Source organism: Equus asinus, chromosome 13 (genome assembly GCF_041296235.1).
Source record: "Equus asinus isolate D_3611 breed Donkey chromosome 13, EquAss-T2T_v2, whole genome shotgun sequence".
Lineage (NCBI taxonomy): Eukaryota > Metazoa > Chordata > Mammalia > Perissodactyla > Equidae > Equus > Equus asinus.
This window is the reverse complement of record NC_091802.1, coordinates 2,142,062-2,156,539: the sequence shown is the minus strand read 5'-3', so window position 1 is coordinate 2,156,539 and position 14,478 is coordinate 2,142,062. Positions and strand designations below refer to the sequence as shown.

At 57.9% G+C, this 14,478-nt stretch overlaps 1 protein-coding gene across 3 annotated transcripts in view; it reads right to left on the bottom strand.

Moving 5' to 3' along the window:
• The window catches only part of RAI1 (retinoic acid induced 1), a 118,937-nt gene that overhangs the window by 39,714 nt on the left and 64,745 nt on the right, over positions 1–14,478 (bottom strand). The gene's annotated exons all lie outside the window — the stretch shown is intronic.

Below are 14,478 nucleotides of genomic sequence, written 5' to 3'. Positions count from 1 at the left end.
AAAATGCTAACATCGCTGTCTTCTCATCAGAGGGGCCAGAGGTGACTTCTATTTTCTTCTTTATACTCTTTGGTATTTTCTCTATCTTCTGAGTTTTTAGACTGAATGGGAAATGGGAGTTGGTGGAACCGAGTTCTGGACCACAGAGAGTCACCGTGGACACCAAGCCAGGAAGTGACACACTCCTCAAGACACAGAGCACGGCAGACTGGTTTGGGGTCTTTGCTGGTCTGGCCCTCTCTTCTCTTCATGGTTGAGGGTTCAGAAGGCTCCTCAGGACTTGGGGGCCCTGAGGTCATCCCTGGGACGTCCCTGCCTGGCTCTTGGGGGGAAATCTGAGTACTCTGGACGGTGTGGGCCCCAGGGAGAGGCTGTGTGGGCTTCCAGGAGCTGGGAGTCCTGGCGTCACCCTGGCTGCTTAGGAGGCAGGTCCCAGTGTATGCTGGTGTCCAGTGGCAGTGCTGTCCTCCTGCCTGGACCACCACTCTGGCCCCCACCTCCCTCTGGCCTCCCCACCTCCCTGAAGCCTCCCTCAAATTCACACCACCCCACCCTTTCCTGCTCACAGCCTGTCAGATCCCCATGGGCCCCAAGACCCATAAGACAGATTCTTGCCCCTCCCTCTCACCTGGCCTGACACCCTTTCTGGCCTCATCCCAATGCCCTCACTGTTCTCTGGCCTCTCAGAGACCATGGCTCGTTCCTTGGATGTTCCTCTCTCCGCACCTTGGAAGTCTTGCACCCACCCCACCCAGAGCAGGTGGCTGTGATCTCCCCCCATCTCCCTGCCATGTTGTGCTGCTGTGTGGTGATCAGAACTGTGGCAAACTGGGCCTGTCTGCTTGTCCCTTACTCCCGGCAACCCCCCTGGGATCATCCACGTCCCTGGTGCGCAGGTGTAGGGCAGCGCCCAGGGAATCCATCTGTCCCCTGTGCCCCTTGGAAGTGGGCCTGGGCTAAGGGCCCCTGCACACCCCGTGCTGATGCTGGGCCTTCCACAGACAGCTCTGAGCCATCTCCTGCCCAGAGAGTCCCCTGATCTCTGGCCTGAGAAGAGCTGACAGCTCCTTAATAAAAGGGTGCCACAGACAGGTCTTGAGTGACACTGCGCCGGGCCGAGAGGAGGCGGCTCGCATCAAAGCCTCATTTCTCTTCTTCCTGTTAGGCACTGAAGCGATTTACATAAAGAGCCCCACATGTGTCTGCAACAAAGCTGTGTTTCTTCTCATGACTGGCCAGCATCTCCCTCAGCTTCCCCAGACGCCCCCCATCGGCACCTGGCTCCATTCCAGGAGTCAGGGCATCAGGGACCACTCTGTGCCTGGGCCACCCAGACACGGGGCCAGGACAGGCCAGCCAAAAGAACAACCATGCCACATATTTATTAAAACAAAAATGGAGACTGACCACCCCTTAAGGCTTGGGGGGTCAGGACAAGCATCCAACCAGACGGTCTAAGGATCTCAGAGGAGCCTCATTCGGGCCTCACACAAATAAAGGGGTTTCGGCAGTACCAGGTCTGGCTGCACACGGTGGCTTCAGGTGCACCCTGTGCAGAGTCACCTGTGAGACAGCCCCAATGAGCAAGTCACCTGTTCAGCATCGCAGACCGGATGGTCTCCCCAGCAGTGAGGCCCAGGTTCACAGCCGCCCGCAGCAGTGCCAGTGCCCCCCGCCTCCTCCACTCGGTGCTTGTGAACAAGGGGCTGGCCACGCGTAGAGGCCGGTGGGCTCCAGCTGAAGCTCCCAAACAGTCCTGGTCTTCCAACGGCCGAAGACTGGAGCCCCCTGCTCTCCTGGCTTCATTTTTGGCAAAGAATTACCCTCTCTTGACCCTTCCATTAAGAAACGCCATCTTGAGAGGTAAGAGGGCAAGTCTTCCCACTCACCACCCTGGCCCTTTGTCCTGGATGCCCAGGAGCGGGGAAGAGAGCGAGGCTCAACCCGCCTGGCCGCCCAGAGTCCCCTCTGCTGCCTCAGCGGATGGCCTGTCTTCCCGGGTGTCAGACGGGTGAGGGGCCTGACCGGATGACTTAGGGGGCGCTCTTTACACATGCTCCTGGCAGACGTGAGTTCTGTGCATTATGATGCATGTGATAATGACTGTTCCTGCTTGCGTACTAGAATGTGCTGTGTCACCGTGTGACTCATGCAGCAAGGCCTACGTGTTACCATTTGGGCTGAACCAACAGCCCCCATGTGTCTGGGCCTTGCCTTATGGGATTCGGGGGCTAGTGATCATACGAGATTCTCATCTTCCAGGTCCCGTAGAAGATAAGACTGCACTGGGGTCATTTCTGGATTCTGAGGCTGAGGGGGCCAAGAGCCTGGCGTGCCCCAGGTCCCTCTTCCTTCTCCTGGCATGGGTCCCTGCCTTGGTCTCCCCCTCATGTCCAGGGGAGCCTTCTTATATCCCACGAGGCCATGGCAATTCCACTTCCACACATATAGCCAATGGGAATGCTATATACTGGCACCAAACCATGTGTTCCAGAATGTTCATGGCAGGTTTATTCATAAGATCCTCTAACTGTAAACTACCCAAATGTTTGTCAAATGTAGAAGGGACAAGCCAACTGTGGTATATGCACACAATGGAATACCACACAGCTATGAAAAATAACAAATGGCCATTTGTTGCTGGCCATTTACTGCATGCAAATGCATGCAGCACTGGCGAGTGTCAGAAATGGCACACTGCGTAAAAGAAGCTGGACAAATGAGATGGTGTGTGGAGGAAATTTAAAAGCAGACAAATGGATCCTGGGTGGGTGATGCCTGGTAGGGGCACAGGGACCTTTGGGCTTGTGATGTTTTTTCTCCCGATCTGAGTGCTTGTCATACATTAGCCCACTGAGTCTGTAGCAATTCACAGGCTGTTCACTTAGGATCTGCGCCCTTCTCTGCACGCAAGTCAATACAAAGTTACAAAGGAGGGGCCAGCCCGGTGGGATAGTGGTTAAGGTGGTGCACTCTGTTTCGGCGGCCTGGGGTTCACAGGTTCGGATCTCAGGTGTGGACCTAGCACCACTCATCAAGCGCTGTGGCAGCATCCCACATAAAATAGAGGAAGACTGGCACAGATGTGAGCTCAGGAACAATCTTCCTCACAAAAAAAAGTTACAAAGTAAAACAAACAAGACTTCAGCCTCCTCTGCTCAATGCCTCCCCAGGCCTCAGGGTGCAGTGTAGAACCCGCCCTGGCCTGGGTGGTCAACGGGCTCCCACCCACAGATAGTTCCTTCTCACTTCTGCCAATGGTAGCGTGCCGGTCCCCACCCCCAGGACGTCCGGATGGCCCTGTGGCCCGCTTTGGTCAATGAAATTCGAGTGGAAGTGACAGGTCCTGCTTTGGGAAGGAGCTCCAGGGGCGCATAAACCTCCCTCTTTTCCTCACGACACGCAAGCTCCCAGAGGCTGTGGTTCCACCTGCTTGGGCCCCTGAGTGGCACAGTGAGTGCTTCCACTGTCCAGTCACAGACACCATGAGGGGTAAACACTGTTTTATGGTGCTCATCTTTGGGGGATGCTCGTCATGAAGCACACCCACCCTGTCCTGACTAGTACACCAGGCAACCAAGGCTGTTTGTGGCCTGGTTCCTGATAAACTCTGGCTTCGTGAAATAGAAACCCGGCCGTGAGCCCCGTGGACTCCAGGCTGCAGACACAGTGGGGCCTCAGCTGTTCAGGCACACCCAGCCCTTTCATGTCACGGGCCTTTCCTGGGCCTTCGTGCCCCAGCCCGGCATACCTCTCCCTACCCAGCTCCCTCTGCTGGACCCCCACGGGCCCAGCTCAAACCCCTCCTCCTGCTGCTGTGAGCGGCTCCCCGAGGGCAGGCAGCTGTCAGTGGGCAATCGTTACTTCCCACAGAAATGGGCAAAGAGTGGAGTAAAGACGCAGGCTTGACCTCCAGCTCCTCAGGAGGGACTTCAAAGGCCACCCTGCCCTTGATCACAAAGCCAGGCGCAGCCCGGGAGGCCGTGGACACCCCAGCGGTCTCTAGGAGCCCTCCTGGCAGTCTCCAGGGCCTGGCGCCGCCTCCCGCAGCACTGCAGGTCGCCGTGCTCAGAGAATGCGGCTTGTCTCACCCTACCCGCCTCCTCATGCTGGCTGCCCCCCGCCCAAGGGCCTCCTACTGACTGGGGAAAGTTGGGGGATGCAAGGAAGGATCTGGGGGTGCTTGAGGCAAACAGCGCCACTGACTAAACTGTTTCAGACAACACAGCTGGAACCCCGGGGAAAGAACACTGCTTCCTTTAGCAAGGCCTCCGACTGAGGCTGTGTGATAAACGATCCTGGCTCAGCTCTGGCCTCAGATTCACAGCTACAAATGCTGCTGTGGGACCTCCCAGAGCTGCAGGGCTCAGAGTGGCCAGTTACCAGGTGGGCCCAGGGCGGCCTTGCTGCATGCAGCAGGTTTCTAGTCCTAATGAGAGGAGAGGGCTGAACTGGGGCAGTGTGGACAGGAGTCTGAGGGCACATCAAGCAGCAAAATGGCCACTGAAGGATAGGCCCCCTGTCCAAGGGCTCTTGGTTACACTGAGTTACCTCCACTTGCCCCTCCCCCCAAGTCCCCTACCACAGAGCAGGAGTGGGCAGGAGCAGACCCCTGGCCAGTCACAGCTCGGAGGGCTCTGAGCAAGCACCTTGCCTTCCTCTGCGTTGCCACGGGAGAACTCAGCAGCTCAGAGAGGGTGAGTGACTTGCTCAGGGTCACACAGGAAGCTAGTGCTGGGGGTATGACCTTGCCCTCAGGTCAGATTGAACCCCTCAGCTCAGCCTTCACTGTCCTATGTGAGGGGCGCTCCTCTCCAGCTTCATCTCTCACTCTTCTCCCCACATGTTCTCCAGCCACACTGGCTCCCTCAGGGTCCTGGTACACACTGGGCCCTGACCCTGAGGTCCCTGTACATGCCATTCCTTCTGCCTGCACCACCTTCTCATTGTCCAAAAGCTGCCTCCTCCTGGAGATCCTCCCTGACCTAAGGGAGTCCCCCCACCCCCACAGCTCTTACTACTCTCTGAAATTACCTCCTTCATCTATTTGCTAACTGGCTTCTCGTCTGTCTACCCCAAGGACGGTAAGCTCCATGAGGGCAGGGTCCCGTATGTCCTGGTGGGGCACATGGCAGGCACACGCCTGCTGAATGGGTGTGGGTAATGCACTCGCAGGCCTGAGCTGGGTGAAGGGCTCGGGCTGGGGGTGAGGCCTGTGGCTGTTACCAGTTCAGGCCCTCCTCCCCCTCAGGAATTCCCAATTCACCCCACAGGCCCAGGGACCCTGGGAGTCCCCCTCCCCCCCCCCACACCTGCCGGCCCACCTCCTGTGCCCTCTCCACTTCTGCCCTTCCCTCATTCCTCAGGCTCCCCGTCTTTCTCTCACCCAACTTTGCTCTGTGCTCAGACTCCTCCTGGCCTCCGTCACCCATGAGACAATATGCCTGCCTCCTGGGCCTGGCATTCAGGGGTGACCACCAGCCAACTTCCCAGCTCCCAAACCTCATGCCCCAGCAACAGTAAACCAAGACGAGCTATCTGCACCTACCAGCCAGCCTGCACCCCTCAATGTTCACACACACCAGGCATGATCCTGGGGTGTGCCTCCCACTCCTTGTTCACCTGGCTGGACGCTAGCAGGCCTTTTAACCTCAGCTCAGGACCACCTCCTCAGCTCTCACTGTGACTTTCCAACCGACGGCCTGTCCTGGCTTCCCTCCCTGCCCCGTCCACCTGTCCTGGCTTCCCTCCCTGCCCCGTCCACCTGTCCTGGCTTCTCTCCCCATCCACCGTGGCATCAGTCACTTGGTCCGTCAGGATCTGCAGCTGTCTGTCTCCCAGTGAGCCTGCAGCTTCTGGTCCCATCCCGGTGCCCCAGCACCTGCCACACAGGTGCTCAGAGAAAGCAAGTGATGTGGGCTGGTGAATGGACTGGTGCTGTGCGATTCCAGAGGCTGACGTGGTAGCTGGACACGAGCCAGGGACCTAAGAGACTGGTGAGGAATCTGCCACCCCCATTTCCCTGGACACTAGAAAAAAAATAACAACGGCAGCTTTCGTCTGTTTACTAGCACCAATCACTATGTGGAGGCAATTCACATATGGATCCCCTCTTCCAATCCTCATGATGACACCAGTGTTGTTATTATCCTCAATGTAGAGATGAAGATGCTGAGCACAGAGAGGACAAGGAACTAGTGCAAGGTCACACAGCCAGAAAGTGGAGAAGTTGGGTCTGTCTGAGTCCAAAACATATGTCCTTCAGCTGTGATGAGTGACTGTCACCAGGGCATGCAGTTCCAGGAGGCTCTGGGGGCTCTGGCAAGGGGGCAGTCCGTCAGGTGTCCCTCCTGAGCTCCCCTACTGCCATCCATCTGCAGCCACACCTTGTTGCCAAACTGCCCCCTCCCATTGGTCAATCCCCAAATTCTGGGAGGTTGGGGATTCTCCCAGGAGACTTTCTCAGTCTAGCCCTGGGTGGCCAGGGCCATCCAGGGTGGGCACAGCAGGCCACCATTTGACAATGAAGAAGTCAAGGTTCAAAGAGGTTAAGCGGGGGCCGGCTCCGTGGCTGAGTGGTTAAGTTTGTGTGCTCTGCTTCAGCAGCCCGGGGTTCGCTGGTTTGGATCCTGGGTGCAGACCCACACACCACTCATCAAGCCATGCTGTGGCAGCGTCCCACACAGAAGAACTAGAAGGACCTACAACTAGAATACACAACCATGTACTGAGGCTTTGTGGACAAAGAAAAAAAAAGAGGGTGATTGGCAACAGATGTCAGCTCAGGGCCAGTCTTAAAAAAAATAAAAAAGAAGTTAAGGGCTTTGCCCCAGGTCACACAGCTGGATTCCAACTCTGGCTGCGGCTCTGAGAAGCTGTGCAGCTTCTGGGGGGGGGCTGGGGGCCCACCTTAGTAGAAGACTCTGGGAGTAGGCACTGGGTTGCAGGTGCCCCTCTCCAAGGCAGGGGAACCCAGGGCCAGGGCACCAACTGAGCTGACATCAACCCCCAGCATCCAGGAACATCCAGAAGGCCAAGAGACACTGGAGTGAGCCAAACTTTTGGGTACAGTCCCAGGGACTTTGGTCCTGATTCCAAACCTACTCTGGCTCTCTGGCTCCTAAGGCTTCGCTCAGGGTCACTGGCCCCTCACTGTCTACTTTTCCACTATCATAGTGCCGCGCATACACTCACATGTCCTGGGTGCTTGTCTGTCTCCCATGAAGCCTGGCAGCACTGTGGGGGGCGGAGCCGTGTCTGGGTCCCCAGCCCTGCACACACAGGCTCTGACCAGGGGGAGCCCTTAGCAGACGTCTGTTAGATGACTGAACGTTACGTGTTGCTTCCTTTCTATAATGTTTCATGGCCCTCCTCCTCCAAGAAGCTTTCCCTGGCACCCTACCCTCTCCACCCTGATCATTTAGAGCCCCCAGCAAGCAGAGAGCTCATCCTAAGACTTGATTTAGCCCCAGATCCAAATCACAGCATCCTTGTGGGCTCCACCCAACTTCTGGTCACTCACCTTTGGGGATGGAGTGCTCACTTCTTTCTACAACTCTTCACTCAGCACCTGCTGAGAGCCAGACTCTGTGCTGGGTGCTGTGTGCACCATCAGCACAGCTATGCTTTTGCCACGAAAACAAGCCCTGGACATTCTAGGTCAGCCGGGTCTCCTCCAGGCAGCTCTGCTCTTGGCAAACTTCACCCTGGATATGTGGAGACATGGGAAACTATTCCCAATGTGCTGAGTGAGAAAAGCAGGTCACCAAAGGGATGCAGAAAGAAGAGGACGCCATTTCTGTTTCAAAAAAGATCACCGTGCCTGGCTCGGGAGCAAATGGGCCCAAATGTGACCCGGCATTGGTGGGTGGTGAGATCCCAGGGGAGCCTCATTTTCTTGGGACTTCTGTTCATTTGCTGAATTTTCTACAATGAACATATATTATTCACCACTAGGAGAGAAAGTCTACCAATTGACACCTCCACTTGGCTGGGCTGAAGTCTGGGTCCCGGTTTGTGTCCTGCTTTCTGGAGTGGCAGAGCAAGCGAAACTCCCATGGGAAGGGGCCCACAGGCCCCCTACCCAGGAGTCTCTGCTTCTCCAGGTGATCAATCACCCGGAGCCTTGCTCAGACCCTTGCGGCCCAGGAGCAGTGGCTTCACGCCCTGCCCACATTGCTGTCCCCTCATGGGGTCTGTACTGGTCTGCCCCCCTCAATGTGATGGCAAGTTCCCCGGGGCCGGGACAACGGGCCCAACATGGGGCTGGGCAAACAGCAAGTGCTTATAACAAGAACTCACGCAGAAAGTGGCCAGCCCCTCCTGCTTCCCATCTGGGCAAGCGTTCTCACCTCTCCAGGCCAAAGAGAGTGCTAATAACAGCATCTGCAGATGTTAGCCATCCTCCCACCCCAAGGTCCCTAAACAGTGGAACCAGAGAGATGAGATCTATGACGCTTCTGCAATCCCAAATCCAACTCTGTTCCTCCCCACTTTAAAACCTTCCATGGTTCCCCAGGGTCTCGAACTAAAACCCCCTGAGCTCTGCACCAAGGTCTTGCACCCTCTGACCCCTGTTCCCTCCTCCAGGTCCCCTCCCCTATCAAAACAGGTCAGATTATAACCCACATGCCAGCAGGGCTACTTCATGCCCCTGGGCCTTTGCACATGCTAGTCCCTCTGTCCAGAACAGGTAGACCCACCCCTATTCATCCTTCAAAACCCTGCCCAGGTGCCTGTGAAGATGACTTCCTGATCCTTTCCCCTCCCCAGACCCCGTTATCTGCCTTCCCCTTCTTGAGTCTGCTCCTTGTACACACATTGATTATCGCACTCAATGCAATTAGGGGTTGATGCGTCTGTCTCCTACCAAACCGGACGCGACAGGGACTGGGCCTTTGTCTTTGTTTTAAGTCCCTGGTGCCCAGATCCTGCCTGCAGACGAACAGGCACTCGGGAGCGTCTAGCTGACAGGTGGGGGAGTCGGTAAACAACATCTGCCTGGCCCTTCACAGTTTACGAAGCCTTTTCCCGTCCTCCATCCCGTCCTCCATCTCACCGGGGCGGCAGGGAGGGGAGGCTCCCAGGTCCCATCCCTGACCACGGGCATGGCCTCCCGAGGACTGGGACCCTTCTCCCAGCCAGGCAGGAGCTGAGCTTGCAGGCGCCTCCAGCAGGGCTCACCAAGAGCAGCTTGGACCCCCTTCAGCAGGAAGCCAACCGTTTCCCCTGCCAAAGGCTCCCTCCCACCTACCCCCCGGAGACCCACCCCTAGGGAGAGGCTGGCAGGTACCCAGGTGGTGGCCCGGCTGGGTACAGGCTCAGGACGGCCGCCATCCCGCCCGGAGCTGTGGGATGCGGTGGGCTGGCGCGGCGGCTCCGCCAGCGAGTCTTGGTAACAGTTGCTATGTAAAACGCTCGGAGGGGGAATTTACTGTCAGCGTTAATAATAGATGAAGGTTTCAGAATTTTTGATGCCTTACGTTCTAAGTCGTTTGATTTATAATGTCTCTGGAAAGGGAGAGATGAGGGTGGGGGTAAGGGAGGAGGCGCAGAGGCACAAGCTTGGAGCTCATCCCCCTGCCACCTTTCACAGCTGGGAAACTGAAGCCCAAGGGGAGATGCGCCAGAGCCATGTGACTCCAGAATGCCAGGACCTGAGGGGACTTCAGACGCCTGAAGCTGCCCTCATCCACAGGAGGAGAAACCAAGTCCTGGCCCCTCCCACCCTGCGCCGGGGGCTGTTTTGACGGATTACTGCTTCTCCTTTTAGCGTGAGCAGGTGTATCTCAAGTAGTCTCCGGAAGCGGCACTGACGGCGCCTGTGGCGGGGGCCAAGGGCTGATTACAGCACCACGGAGGCAAGATGCAGGTCCCCACTTCCCTCTGCTTAGCAGCAAGAGGCAGCTGCTGTGAGTCGATGGAGAGCAGGCGGCGTGGGGCAGGAAGCAGCCCCTGAGAAAGCCACCGAGCCCATGGGGCTGGAGGAGGAGCAGGGGCAAAGTGTGGGGGTGCCCTGGGCGCCGGGTGCCCACGAGAGAGAGCTTCCTGTGCCAGACCCCACGGTAGCCATATAGTCTTCCTCCGCACGCCTGGACACATGCCACCCAGCCCCGTAGGCCAGGCTGCTCCCCTGTAGAGGTGGCTCCCAGTGGAGCTGCCTTCAGGCAGTGGCTTCCCCTTGGACTTTCCATTTCCACCACCCCCTGAGCCTTTGCCCATGCTGGGCTTTTCACCTGGAATTCTCTCCTGCCTCCTCCAACCCACCTTGGCCTCTCACACCAGGCTAGGAAATCTTTCTGATTCTGCAGCCAGATGGGCTCTCTCCTCCCTGGAACCCCAAGACTCCAGTCTTTGGGCGAGAGAAACTGGGCACCCCAACACTCAGACCACATCCCCTCACCTTGACAGCTCTGTCCCCAAAAGTCACATCCTCTCCCATTCTCGAATGGGGATGTGTCTGGATGCAGGGTCCTCTGGCCTCATTCCTCAGGCCCTGAAAACATCCAGGAGCCCAGATGAGCCCCGCTCCAAGCCTGTGGGAGAACCCTGCTCCTCCCTGGGCCCCCAACTGCCCCTACAGATTTAAGGCACAGCTGACACAGGGCCATGGCGCCCAGCGTTCAGCACGGGCCCCGTGTGGACCCACAGCAGCCATGGGGCCAGCAGGAGAGTGACCCCCTGCCAACATCCTCTGGGGGCTGCACATGAGGGCCCACAAACTTTGAAAGTCTGTGCGCAGGCTGTTAATAACAACAACGATAGCTGTGACCAGAACACCATTCTCACGGGGGGCCCATCGCCCCCACTTAACAGGCCAGAAGACCAGGCCAGGGACAGCACCTCCCCCGAGAGGCCTGCTCTGCCACCTCTGCAGGATCTCTGCCCAGCCCCCGCCCACTTCATCACCAACTGCCAACTCGCTGGGCCAGTGCCCCCGCTCAAGCATCAGCCTCACAAACAAGGACTGCTGTCTGTCCGGATAACCGCCGAGCCTCAGGATGGCGGGCACAGGGCAGGCACTCAAGCATTTGTTGACAGCTGAATGGATACAGGAACGAGGAAGTGAGCCCTGCCTGGTGGGTGTGCGCAGGTCCTTCCCAAGCCCTCCCCCGAACCAGGGCCAGCTGGGGTCACAGGGTCAGCAGTGGGTACAAGGACATGGGCAGCACCCTGGGCTCACCTCCCTCCCACCTCACCTCCGTCACTCATTCCCTCGTGCTGGGCACTAAGAGTCCCAGGCCACAGAGCGCCCTCAGATGGGGACCCCAGAGCTCCCATCCCAAGGGAATCTGGGATACACAGACCCACCAGTAGGCCCTCGAATAACCACCCATGCCAAGTCAGAAGGCGGCTGGGTGTGTGGGACTCACACAAGGATGGGGGCGTTGAGGGCTACACAGATGGACGGGGCCCTCCTGCTTCCCTGGGGCCTAGAGAGCCCCTGCCTGTGCTGACAGGGCTGCCGCCACTCTGCGTCGAGGCAGAGGCCTCCCCTGGGGGGTAAGGCTTCCCGCCCGCCTGGGAGAGAAGTACTGCCTTGCCAGACCCCACCCTACCTCCTGTCGAGTTCCTCCAGGAGGTCAGGCCCTGCAGGAAGATGGGCATCGCCCATTCACTCATTCATTCAGCAAACACTCTCTAAGGCCTCCTCTGAGCCAGGCTCTGGGGGGACATCCTGGGGCCACTGAGTATCAGATGTGGTCCCCACCACTGATGATCTGCACAAGAAGGTGTGCCGCAGGCCTTCGGGCTTTACTCAGAGAGCCATCTGAGGGACAGGGCTGGGAGGGAGCCTGGCCAGGCTCAGGCTAGCAAGGAGCAGGGAAGGAGGGAGCAGGGCGATGCTCCCATTCCAGGTCAGGGAAGCACCCGTTGGTGGGGACTCTGACTGATGGCACCGAGATTACTGCTGGGGCGGGGCGTGAACGCACCATGGACCCCTGATCTTTTCAGGGCCCTCAGTCCCCAGAGGGTAGGGGTCCCTGAAGAGGCTGTGGCCAGCCTGCAGGGGGAAGAACACAGCTCCTTCGAGGGTCTGAGGTCTCCGGCAGAGAGACCTCACTGTGGAGAGCTCTGCCTCCATGTCTGGCGGCCTCTGCCCTCCCAGAACTGCACTGTCTGGGCCCTGCTGCCCTTCAGCCAAGCTGAGCCGGGATGAGAGTCAGTGAGGGTGGCCGCTGGGGCCTTGGCAAACAGGAAGTGCCAACTCACCCTTCAAGTTGGCTCCCGTGCCCAACACTCCCCTCGGTCTCTGCGTCCGAGCCTGGGCCCACGCCTCTCTTTGCTGCTCCAGCCCTCCTGCTCTCAGCGACCCCACTTGCCAGGTCTTTGCCTGTGGTGGTCTAGGAGCAAAGCCACCGGGAGCCTAGAGCCCACTTAATCAGCCGCTCCTCACTCATTCACTCGACACAGCTGTCGCTTACACTACGCGCGTGCCAGGCCCTGTGTCTAGGTCTCACAGTCCAGCACCGGGATGCTGCCAGGCTGCTGGGGAGACGGTGCCTCAACAGGCCCGCCAAACCAGGGGGGCAGCCCTGTGACAGGAAAGCCCGGGCCATGCAAGCCCAGAGCAGGCCTCTGAGCAGCCCACAGGTCAGGGGAGGCTTCCAGGGGACGGTGCCACCCACGCAGGCCCGCCGCACCCTCCTACCCCTCCTTGGCTTCCTCCCTGCCCCACGCCAAAGCTTTTGCTCATCAAGTCTCCCCAGACAGGCGGGCCTTCTCCACTCCAAATTACCAGCCCTCTCAGAGCCTCAGTGTTCCTGTTCTATAAAATGGACCCAACAAATCACTCACAATAAATATATCGACTGGATAAATATTCATAGAGTAGCTGCTCCCCTCCCCACTCTTCATTTCCCCACTCTCTGCTGAGAGACAGGCCCAGCTGCCTCGACCATCTCCTATCCCAAGTGAGACCTGTGGGCAGCACCCCCAACCACTGCCCAATAAAAGCCCAGGACCCTGGGAGCACGAGGAACCAAGCGTTAGCAGGTGAGGGCTGCTGGGTCATTCGTCACAGCTTTAATAACGGAGTTTATGGAAGGTCAGCTAGTCAGTGACTGCGCATGATTTCTGTAACTTCACTAGTGCCGTCATGGGAGGAGGAGGGCGAGTGAAGGCGCGGCTGGGAGTGTGCCACATGATGTCTTTATAAACAAGAGGAAAAGATGCCCCAGAGGCCAGTCTGTGCAGCCTGGCCAATGGAGCGCAGGCGGCACTCCTGCCAGGAGCCCTTGTGCAGCGGACCACCTACACAACTACACACTTTGGCTCTAGGTTCAGGTGAGTGTCCGCATGGAGGCCTTTCCCCACACGGGTCTCCCTGCCTTTCAGACGGCTCAGCCCAGGAGTGAGGACTTCCTGAAATCAAATGCCAAGTGTGTGTGCCCAAGCACGTTTTCTGAAGAGGGCGCAGAGCGTCTTTCCAGTTTCCAAGGGTACAGAGTCCCTGTAGTCTAGACTCAGATCTGGGCCCAGGGTCTGGGAAGCAGTGTGCTAAAGGGGTCTTGCCAGAGCCTGGAAGGAGTTCGGGTGTGTTCAGGGACACAAACATTTGTCATTCCATTTCTCAAAAATTAGACTTCAGATTCCGAGCATCAAAACCACACAGGCTTGAAAAAGGCAGATTCCTGGGTGCCACCCCTTTAGATGTGTGATCTGGGGGTGGCCTGAGCCCTGGAATTTGCCCCTGGTACAAACTCTGGAGTGGCTTATAAACCTGCCAAGGCTCCCAAAGCTCTGATTCAGTATGGTCACTAGCTTCTCGATCTGCTGCATTTTTCTTTCTGGTGTTGGTGGGGAACAATGTGTGTACCCCTAAGCCCATCAAAGCCTGAGGAGGGGCACCGTGCATAACTGTGAAAGTGATTCCATGACTGTAGCTCCCGTTTTGTTGCGGGAATGCTGGAGGGGTTGGGCCGTGGAGGTTTGTTGCACCACGCTGCCGAGCCAGGGGAGAGCACAGTGAGCACTCCCCCGTGGGGCATTGGATGGCTCCCCCTCCAGGGTCTCCGGCCCCAGCACGTGCTGAGCAGCCCTCACCAGCCCCTTTCTGTATCATATCTGCCTCCCGAGGCAGGGCCAGCCCCAGGGCTCCCCATCTGGCCAGCACAGTGGGCCATTCACCAAGGGCACACATCAAACCAGGCTCCTGTGGCCTGGGGTCCAGGCCAGATACTCACCCCATGCCTGGCCTTGGACACAAGCTCTTCTGTGTCTGGGAGTGAAGGGGCATCTGTCTCCCTTTCTCCCATGTCCCAATGCCCAGCACTGGGCCTGCCAAGGAGGCCTTGAGGGCAGCTGCATGAATGGATTCATTCAACAATACAAATTGAGCACCTACTGTGTGCCAGGCCACAGGCAGGGCCCCACCCTGATGGCACTCAGTCTGTGTGGGAGGAGGACACAAAAATAAAGGTACAATTGCAATGGAGACAAGTGCTAAGCGGTCTGTGTGGAAAGCTTCCAGTGGAG